Here is a 9,737-nt window from a genome sequence, read left to right on the forward strand (position 1 = left end):
TCAGGGCACTGCTCTGGAATAAACCAGAGCTAATTGTCTACCACCTTTGAGTCACCTTACTCAAGATTCAGATTAGCTTGAGAGAGAGAGAGAGAGAGAGAGAGAGAGAGAGGGGGAGACTATTTAGCCTTACCTGAGTCTCATGCCCAACACTTGCCCATGGGAAGGCAGGACACCGGATTGATAGTCCCACCAAGACTGTATACAATGGGGACTAATTCCCCAAAGCAAAATCGGTTCTAAGTGCTTTGCATATATTAACTCATTTTAATTCTTAGAGTAGCACTTTGAAATAGGTACTCTTATTACTATCCCTATTTTACAGATGAGGAAATTGAGACATAGAGAGATAAAGTAAACTGCCTGTGGTCATACAGCTGGCAAGTGATAGAGCTGGGATGCAAACCCAGGCAGCCTGGCCCCAGGGTCTATACATTTAACCCACTACACTATAGGGCTTCTCCAGCAGAAAGTGAGTGAGGGCAGGGCCAGCGGAAACACAAGGTCCCCTGCAGGTAATGTTCAAGGGAGAGAGTATGGGGAACTTCCACCCTCTCTATTATTTTTTTAGCCACTATGCATTAACAGGGGGAAAAAAAAAAGATTTCTATTTTGGAAATTAAAAAAAAAAATCCTGCTTAGCCAATAGAGAAAGGGAGAGAGCCTGAAGCTGGTGATCTTACTCTCTCCCAGCCACTAAGAAGACTATGAAATATCTAGAACCAAGGTGAATTCCAGCTGTCACCAGGCTGCACTTGCCAAGGCTGAGGAAACCCAGGGAGTCAGGAAGGCATTATCCATCATAAAGGCACAGTTTGGGACCAACAAGGGGAGGAATGCTAGCATTTTGTGAAGCAAATTGAAGTGGCCACAGCCTGCAAACTTCTGCCCTCACTGAAACCCTGATGGGGCTCAGTGTCATCTGTGCCTCCTTTTTGGGATCTCCCACACAGACACACCGTTCCTTCTTCCTTGCATCCTGCGCCACCCTCCTTATTCTGCAGAGCCCACTCCCTCAACATACGTAGTAGGTATTGCCAAGCCTGAAAACAGAGAGTCCACAACAAAGTTTCAGAACTTAAACCTCATTCCTCTGGCTCAGCCTTTAGCCGCAGAACAGTGGAAACAACAACTCTTGTTCTGGACACTTTCCTTTCCCAGGAACACAGGACAGTTAGTGGTTAAGACTGTGTGCTCTGGAGTCAGACCTAGGTTGGAATCCCAGTTCTGTCACTAGTGGGCTGTGTTACAATGGGCAAGTTGTCTAACATCTCTGAGCTGCCATCCACTGCCATGAAATAAAGTAATGATACCAGCACTGAAATTCAGTCCCTACGTACTGGTACAGCTGGTTGTTAAAAATCAAAATATCTGCAAATTGATTGGTAAATAGCCATAACCTTGGGTCCCTACCTCCCTAGCTTCTCTCCTGCCTGCTCCCCTTGATCCAGTAACTAAAGTGTTCACTCTTGGCAGAACAGAGTCCTTGATCTAGCACTAAGGCCAGCATCTGTTCTGATTCGTAATGCCTGTGCCTCAACAGAAATGACCCCTGGCAGAGGTCATTTCTGGGATGATGCAGATAAAAGACTGGGCAGAGTTGCTGCAGGAAGGGGGACCCCTTCCCAGGCCCGAGAGTGGGCTCTTGTCTCACACTCGGAAATGAATTGTCCGAGGAGAGGAGACACACGTGCTGACACAGCAAGAGACTTTATTGGGAAGGGGCGCCTGGGCGGAGAGCAGGAGGGTAAGGGAACCCAGGAGGACTGCTCTGCCACGTGGCTCACAGTCTCAGGTTTTAGGGTGATGGGATTAGTTCCCGGGTTGTCTCTGGCCAATCCTTCTGACTCAGGGTCCTTTCTGGTGGTATGCACAACTGCTCAGCCAAGATGGATTCCAGCGAGGAGGAGTCTGGGAAGTTGGTAGGACATGTGGACTGGCGTCTCCTCACTCCTTTTGATCTTTCCCATATTCTTCCGGTTGGTGGTGGCTTATTAGTTCCATGTTCCTTACCAGGATCTCCTGTCTTAAAATAAGTCATGCAAATTGTTACTGTCTTTGCCTGGCCAGGGCGGGCGGTTTCAGTCAGTGTTTCCCCTAACAGAGTGTCTGGTACATAGTGAAGCAACTCAGTCAATGTCAGTTGCTATTGCTTTAAACATCGAACCTAAAGGGCAGAGGCAGGATCAAGATCAGGGTCTCAAGTATTATAAGCTGGTGAAGATGGGTTATGACTGGCAGTTCAGGAACAGTCACAAGGCCTGGGATGAGTCAAGGGCAAAGCTGTGTGGGTGGTCCTGCCTGAATTAAAGAGCCATAGCAGGACCATTATATCCTGCTGGGCTTTGTCTTTTTAATGCCTTGGAGGATCAGAAAAGAATATCCCAATCCAAGGCCCCTCCCGTTGAGGACTTGAATGATCTTAAAGAGAGGCGGTATTGTGTACTAGCAACAAGTCTGGGCTCTGGAGCCAGACTGCTTGCGTTTAAATCCCAGCTCTGCAGCTTTACTAGCTATGTGAACTTGGGCTAGTCACTTAACTGTTCTGTGCCTCAATGTCCTCATCTGTTAAATGGGAGTGATAAAAGTACCTGCCTCGAAGAGTTCTTATGAGAAATAAATTAGGCAATACATATTGAGTGTTAGAAGAGCATTTGGCACAAAGTAAGCTATCTGTATGTTACCTATTGTTAAGAAGCTCACAGGTGTAGTGGAGCAGTCAGATTCATGCCCACATAATTCTGTCCAGGGTGACAAACAACCTTTCTTCACCCTCCTAGTTGAAACTCTTCCTCTGCTGTCCTGGGCCTCCTGTACCAGCTCCCACATTTTACAGACTGGGAGGCAGAGAGAGAAGGGTCTTGCCCATGGTCACATGTGGGGTCATTGGCAAAGATGGGATTTTATTTTAGAGTTCCAGAGACCACTTCCAGCATCTCATGCTGCCTCTCCCCACTTCCTCATGCCTTAGATTACGGTATCTGTGAGCAGGGATGGGGTTTTGGCTGTCTCTGGGTCCCCAGGGCCGGGTGCTCAGAACGTGACAGAGTCAGGGCTTTCAAACACCTGTCTCTCGTAAATCACCAAACAAAGGGGCCAGGGACGTGCCTGCTAATTGGTGCCCCAGGTATGCTCTCATCCTGCTAGGACCCCAGAGAGAAGACATAGCCTGCAGCTGGGAGGATGGACAGCAAAACAGATTTCACGGGGAACGGGAGGATTCCTAAAGAAAAAGAGAGAACTCCACTGGCTCCTCCCCAGCGAGCCTGGTCCTGAAGTTTCTGGGATCAGCCAGAGAAACCTAGCCTCCCCTCTTGGCAAGCTGGTCCGCATCCCCTATTGCGCAGCCCACCTCAACACTCACTCAATTGGCAGAAGCCCCGCCTCCCCCCCCCCAAGCTCTTCAACATCCGGGCTCAGATTCAACCAATCCCCAGATGCCCCGCCCTACTTTTGTCAGATGCCTAGAAGTGCCTCCCCCGCACGTGGCCCAACCCGAGGCTATCTGCTCCTCTTTCGCCCCAGTTTGGAGTAAAAGCATTCTTTCTCATTGCCTTGCGTCAGGAGCTCTCAGCTGCGACTGCAGCTGGGGCCGCCGGGCCCGGCTTTGGGGAGACCCCCAAGTGTGGGGAGGAGGTGTTCCCAGGGCCCTGAAACCTTCCAGACCCACTCAGTGTAAACCGCCTCTGGCTTGTGTCAACATCAGAGGCCGGAGACTGGCGGCTGGGGACAGGCTTCGTCTACGGGACGGGAAGCCGGGAGGGTGGGGAATGGAGGGGTTCATGAGGCAGGCAGATCCTTCCGGGGGAGATTCTGGAAGGCCTCTGGGACTCCGTGAGAAATAAGGAAGGGACGGATCGGAATTAGAGGCTGTGGGGGGCCCACGGCTAGCATGGGGCTAGGTAGAGGCTGGGTACTTTGCCATACTCGCCCACCTGCCATGGCTTGAGGGGAGTGGATGTGTTGGGGGAGGGGATGATGCGAAGGCGTGGGCTGCTGACCACCTCATCTCTTCCCTCCCCAACTCAGCTCCTCGTTGCCCTCCTCCGATTTTGGGTGGGATATGGGGTGGGGGGGGGACACATCTTGTGACTCATCCTCTTTTCCATCCCCACCCCCGCTGGGGCCTAAGAAGGAAAGGCTGAGAGACTCAGCTTTGGCTCTTCCGTTTCCATAGCAACCATGCGGTTGTTTTTGCGAATCCAATTCAATCGTGGACACTTTTAACCTCAGACGATGGCCCTGGGTCTGAGCCTCAGGACGGGGTACAGATGGTGGTACAGCTCTCCGCTCTTTCCTCGCTACTCTGGGAAGCTCAGGGCGGGGTGGGGGTGGGGGACCGTTCTGCAGCCGGGCCTCACTGGGCACCAGGTCCCCACCTGAAACCCCGCCTGCCACTCCGCCTCAGCCGACCCAATCAACGCCCAATCTGCCCGGGATGAGGCGGGGCTTATGCAAATCGTGTCGCCTCTGAGAGACACATAGTGATACAAGAGCTGGGAGGCGACTCGGGCGCGGACCTTGGGGAACCTGGCCGCCGGCCCGCGAGCCAGTCTCAGTCTCCGCGGCCCGCCGAGGCTCAGAGTCAACCAGCGACCCGGCGAACGGCCTCAGGTAACGTGGGCAGGGCCGGGTGGAGGCCCTTGTCCCTTCCCCCTCCACTCTTCATTCTCATTCCCTCGTCTCCTGCCCCCTCTGATTCATCTCCCTGACCCCTGGTTCCAGCATAGGTGGCAGCATGTGGAGGGCTCGCCCCTGGCCAGGGGACCCCCCCACTCCAGTCCACGCCCCACAGGTCCCAGGGAAGGAGGCAGAGCTTCCTCCTTACCCCCCCGAGGAACCACTGCTCTGGCCCCCAATACACAGTCACACGCACACACACACGGGGGTGTGGTGTTGCCGGTGCTAGAGAGGAACCCATCACCCTCCCTCCTTTGCAGGTGGGTAGTCCGCTCAGCCCCATGGTAACCTCCCACCTCCACAGATAGCCCCTACCCGACCCCACCGGCAGCTCACTGCACTTCACATCGCAATGTCCCTGCCCCAAAAGACAGCCTCCACCTCCAAAGAGAGCCCACTCCCACTTCACACTGTCCCCTCAGACTGTCCCCACCTCCACCCCTCAAGGTGACAGAGCTCACAGCATACCTGGGGGTGGGAAGAGGCTCACCACCCAGTTCTCCTTGTGACACTCTCTCAACAGGCCCCCCTGCCCATGGTCTCAGTGCAAGGCAGAGGCCCCATGTTTGGCCTCTTTCACCTGGCTTCAAGATAAATCAGGGATGCCATTCCCCAGCAGACCATGCATACCTGTCAGTCACCACTGCCAAGGTCCCAACCTCCTCCGTTCCCCTGACTTCTCACGGCCAAAGCACGAAGTTTTCTCATTCCACCTCTCAAATATCTTTCTAATTCGTACCGTCTCTGGCCTTCTTGCTCCCAGCCACTCCCTCTCTCCTATCTTCCTGTGTCTCAGTAGGGATTGGGCCAAAGTTCCGTGTGGACTGTATTGCTCGTTCCCTAAGGCAGCCTGAACCTGGAGGGCAGAAGAGCTGGGTTCAAATCTTGCCTTTGCCTCAGTTGCTGTTTGACTTGGCCAAGTCACTTCCCTCTCTGATCCTTCGTGAGATGGGGAACAGGGGCAGGGTGGGCAGGACAGAGAGTGGACTTGATGAGATGATATTGGAAAGCCTTCCAACACTGACGCACTCTGGTTCTGTGGTTGATTATGAGAGAACAGGACCCCTTCTCTCTTACCCTGAACCATTAGGACATTTCAGAGAGGAGGCTTTAGTCTTCACCAAAAGGACATTGCTTCTTACCCAGGCCTGGGTACGGGCCAATCCCTTCCCACATACTCTCCAGGCCCAGGCTCCTCCTCAGCAGTTCGGAGTCCCTCCTAGACCATCAGCCCGCATGGCATGGGCAGCTCCAAGGTGGAGGTGCTCAACAGGGCCCACCTTTTGTTTATCATTCCCTGTGTCTCACTAATAAGGAGAGGGAGAAGACCTGGCTTTTGCTGCTATGGCCACTGCTTGGAGAAGAGCAAAGGGAGGAGCGGAAAGAGAAAAATCTCCTGACCAGGGAGCTGTTGTCACCATGGCAACAGTCTCAGCACCAGCTCCTCTGAAGCTGGGTGAGGGTGTGGGATTATTGCCTCCCTCAGCCCCTCCCACCCTCCCTGCCACCTCCCCATTTGGAGCCCACAACCCTGAGTCCTGCCCTCTGAAAGAAGCCTCTGAGCCCAGAAGGGCAGCGCCTTTGTGTATGGGGCAGTGCCAGCTCCTTCACAGCTGGAGGGCAGCTCTCAAGAGGAGCCTGCCCACATGCACCCAGGCCACAGCTCCAACAGAACATGCCCCCAGTGGGTTCTGGCCTTCGCCTTTCTGCTGATAGGCTGTACTTGACCTTGGGTGAACTCTTCCTTTCCTAGGGTCTGGGTTCCATTGTCTCTAAGTGGGAGCAATGGCAGAAGAACACAGATCAACAAAACAGCCTGACGCCATTCCAAGGAGAAAGAAGGGGGTTCTGCCCCTTGTATATAATCCACAAAGGGACATTCAGTGAACATCTCTGTGTTCCAGATGTGGCCTTTAGGTCTCTGCAGAACAGTTCTGTGTTGCCACAGAGGGCAGAGTGGCAACCTGTGTGGGGCAAGTAGGAGCAAGGGGAGAAGTGCTTTCCTCACTGTCCAAAAAGCTGCTCCCAAACAGACTGGATTATATCGGGAGGGAATAAGCTCTTTGCCATGGAGCAAAAGTCCTGGAGAACTTTTTCTGGCTCAGACAAGAGTGTAACGCAAAAGTCTCTCCCACATCAGGCTCCATTGTGGAATTCTAGAGCAGCAGGTGAGGGTCAGAGAGCTCTGGAGTCTACGCACCTGTGGGGCTCAACTCCGTGGGCTCACACGTTCTCCTCATGCCCAGAATGCCGAGTCCATGCTGCTGCCTGTCAACTCTCCAGGCTGGGAGAGGCTGATCATAAGGAAGTGGGCTTCCGTCAGGCCTGAAGGCCTGCATCAGCCCCGAAGAGAAGAGAGGATATTAAGGAAGATGGAGACAGCTAAGCAATAGTTGAAGTAGGTTCTGGCTGTGAGAAGACTAACTTGAAAGTATGTAATTGTGAGGGGAGCAGTGGGAGGTGAGGCAAGACAGGTGGACACCTTGACACCAGATTCTAGAGGATTCTGGAGTTTCAGGGGCCCATGGGCATGGCCACCCCTAGCCTATATTGTACTTCTGGGCAAAACTAGAAAAGACATTCTCATGGAACAGAGGAATTAGAAGGAAACGCACCTCCTCCGAGGCAGTTGAGCCCACAGGATGGCTTGGCAAGCAGTGCCCCAGCTGGGTTTCAGCCCCTTTGGCTGTGCCCCTGGCCCTGACTATGTGGGGAGAGAGGACATGGTGAAGGTTCCAGGAACACTTCAAAAGAAGGAACAATAGGACTTGGTAGCAAGTTGAACCTAGGGAAAAGGGAGAGGGGAAACTAACGGTAACCATGATCTCATTTCCCCACTGGGATGAGGGAGGGAAGGAAGGAAGGGCAATGGAGAGAGAAGGACCATCACGGGTTGACGGTGAGTCTGGCTGTAGATGTGCTGAGTCAGAGGCGCTGGTGGGCCACCCAAAGGGTCGATATTTCCTGGGTATCAGATACTGTGGCCTGGAGCCGCCAAGATGGTCCCACTGAGGCCAAGGGGGAGATCAGAGCTATGGTTTTCCTGGAAGGCAGGTAGGAGTCTGTACTAGACGAGAGTAGCCATGATTTGGAGAGGGTGGTCCAGGCAGGCGGCATGGATTCAGCCTGGGTGTGACTCAGCCAGTTTTCTCCTCTCTCTGGGTTCCAGTTTTCACTAAAATGAGGGGATGATCTTAAAGGGCGTCACCAGCTTTGGCCTGCTGACCTAAGAGCACTAGAAGGAATGAAGAGGGGTGAAGGAGGAGTCATAGTCCTTGGTGGGCCTGGGATCAAATGGGCACTGAGAACAGGTATGGCCCCAGGAGACAGAAAATGGTAGGAAGGCAGCACAGGGAAGGAGGAGAAAAGGGGCAGGAAGTGAGAGCCACACAGACGCCATCTCTCTCTCTCTCTCTCTCCCCCCCCCCCCACACACACACACACACACACACACACACACACACACACACACACACACACACACACACCCCTTATTGGTTTTGTTTCTCTGGAAAACCCTTACTGATACAAATACAAGTCTATGTTAACCCCCCCCCCCCCACACACACACATGTGCACTCTGGCAGATTTGCAGTCTCATACGCTGATGTGCTCCCACCCACTCCCAGCCCTTTACGCAGACACTCAGGCACATCCCACAGGAGCAGAGGGAGAGGCTCTGCCTTCCCCGTCAGATGCTTCCACCCCTGGGTTCTTGAGCTTTCTTAACTATACCCTGAGCCCTCAGTGTGCTTTGGGCTGGAGGAGGGGGCAGCTGAGGATGGAGCCTGCCTCCTTCTGCCCATGCGTGTTCCACATGTACCCTTGACTCTGGCCCCAGGGCAGCCGATTTGGACCCCACAGTTCTAGGTTCCTGAAGATGGCACACCTCCCCCTCCCTGCCTTCTTCTGGGAGCATATAGGAGTCCTCATTCTCTGGGCTTGGTAAGTGGGAGAGGATGTTGCTACCCCTACTGCTCCTTGATCTGCCTCATGGCCCAGTAGAAGAATCTGAGGCCCAGAGCTATCCTGTAACTCACTGAGGTCACATAGCAAGGGAAGGGGCATGGACCTGACCCATCTCAGATCTAGTTATCTAGGGCACTCCCAACAGTAAGGATTAGAAGCCACACTGGCATGCACTGGGCTGTGGAAGTAGAATTCCTCTGCCAACCTGAGGGCTTCCTTTTCCAGAGTGTCTTCATGACAAGCTGCCCTGCAGTTGGAGTCTGGCACCCCTCCAAAGAGACTCCAGGCAGGTCAAATTCACCTCCCAGGCCATGTCCTGGGAAACTGGGGCTCTAGTGGGACATTCCTGAATGTCCACTCAGCCTTCCAGGTCTGGTGGGGGCCTCACTCTAGCCAGGCTTCATGGGGAGGGCCTGTACCTTGGGCACAGGCTACTTGAGGGGCTCATGTTCTCACTGGGGACTGACTCTTCATTCTCCCCAAACCTGTTTCTCAGCAACACCACCTCTATCTATTCAGCCCCAAATCTGAGCATTGGCCGCAATTCCTCTGTCCCTCTCACCCCCGTATCCAGTCAGTCCCCAAGTCCTGCTAAGGCCCCCTCCTAACATCTCGCAGTCCATCCACATCCCTCCACCACCCCTACCCTAGTGTTATCGTCTCTCACCTGAACTCTGCAGCAGGACCTCTCTGCTCTCCCTCCTTCCCGCACCCAGGTCATCTTGCACACTGTAGCCAAAGGAAAAATCCTAAAACACATTCCTTCTCTCTGGGTCCACAGCACCATATCGTAAGCTATCTATAAGTGTTTGTGGAACGAATGTGGTCCTCTTAACCCTTGCTTTAAAACCCCAGGAGCTTCTGCCGCCACGGGTAAAGGCCAAACTCCTTGGCGTGGATTGAAGGCCCTTTACAGTCAGCCGTCTACCTCTTTGACCCAATTATGAGTTAGTGAAGGTTGGCTTATGTCGACTTTATCCCCATCACCGGCACAGGGCCTAGCACACAGTCAACCTCAATAAATGCTCAGGAAATTGGGCTTCCCTGATGGCGCAGTGGTTGAGAGTCCGCCTGCCGATGCAGGGGGC

General features: G+C 53.5%; 1 protein-coding gene across 1 annotated transcript in view; it reads left to right on the forward strand.

Annotated features, from left to right (window-relative positions):
* Window positions 1–4,241: 4,241 nt before the first annotated feature.
* HPCAL4 (hippocalcin like 4) overlaps window positions 4,242–9,737 on the forward strand; it is a 9,272-nt gene continuing 3,776 nt past the window's right edge. Inside the window, exon 1 of the mRNA XM_007453769.1 lies at window positions 4,242–4,614. The gene's annotated coding sequence lies outside the window, so the exon portion shown is untranslated. The remainder of the gene's footprint in view (window positions 4,615–9,737) is intronic.

This window comes from Lipotes vexillifer, unplaced genomic scaffold (genome assembly GCF_000442215.2).
Source record: "Lipotes vexillifer unplaced genomic scaffold, Lipotes_vexillifer_v1.1 scaffold213, whole genome shotgun sequence".
Lineage (NCBI taxonomy): Eukaryota > Metazoa > Chordata > Mammalia > Artiodactyla > Lipotidae > Lipotes > Lipotes vexillifer.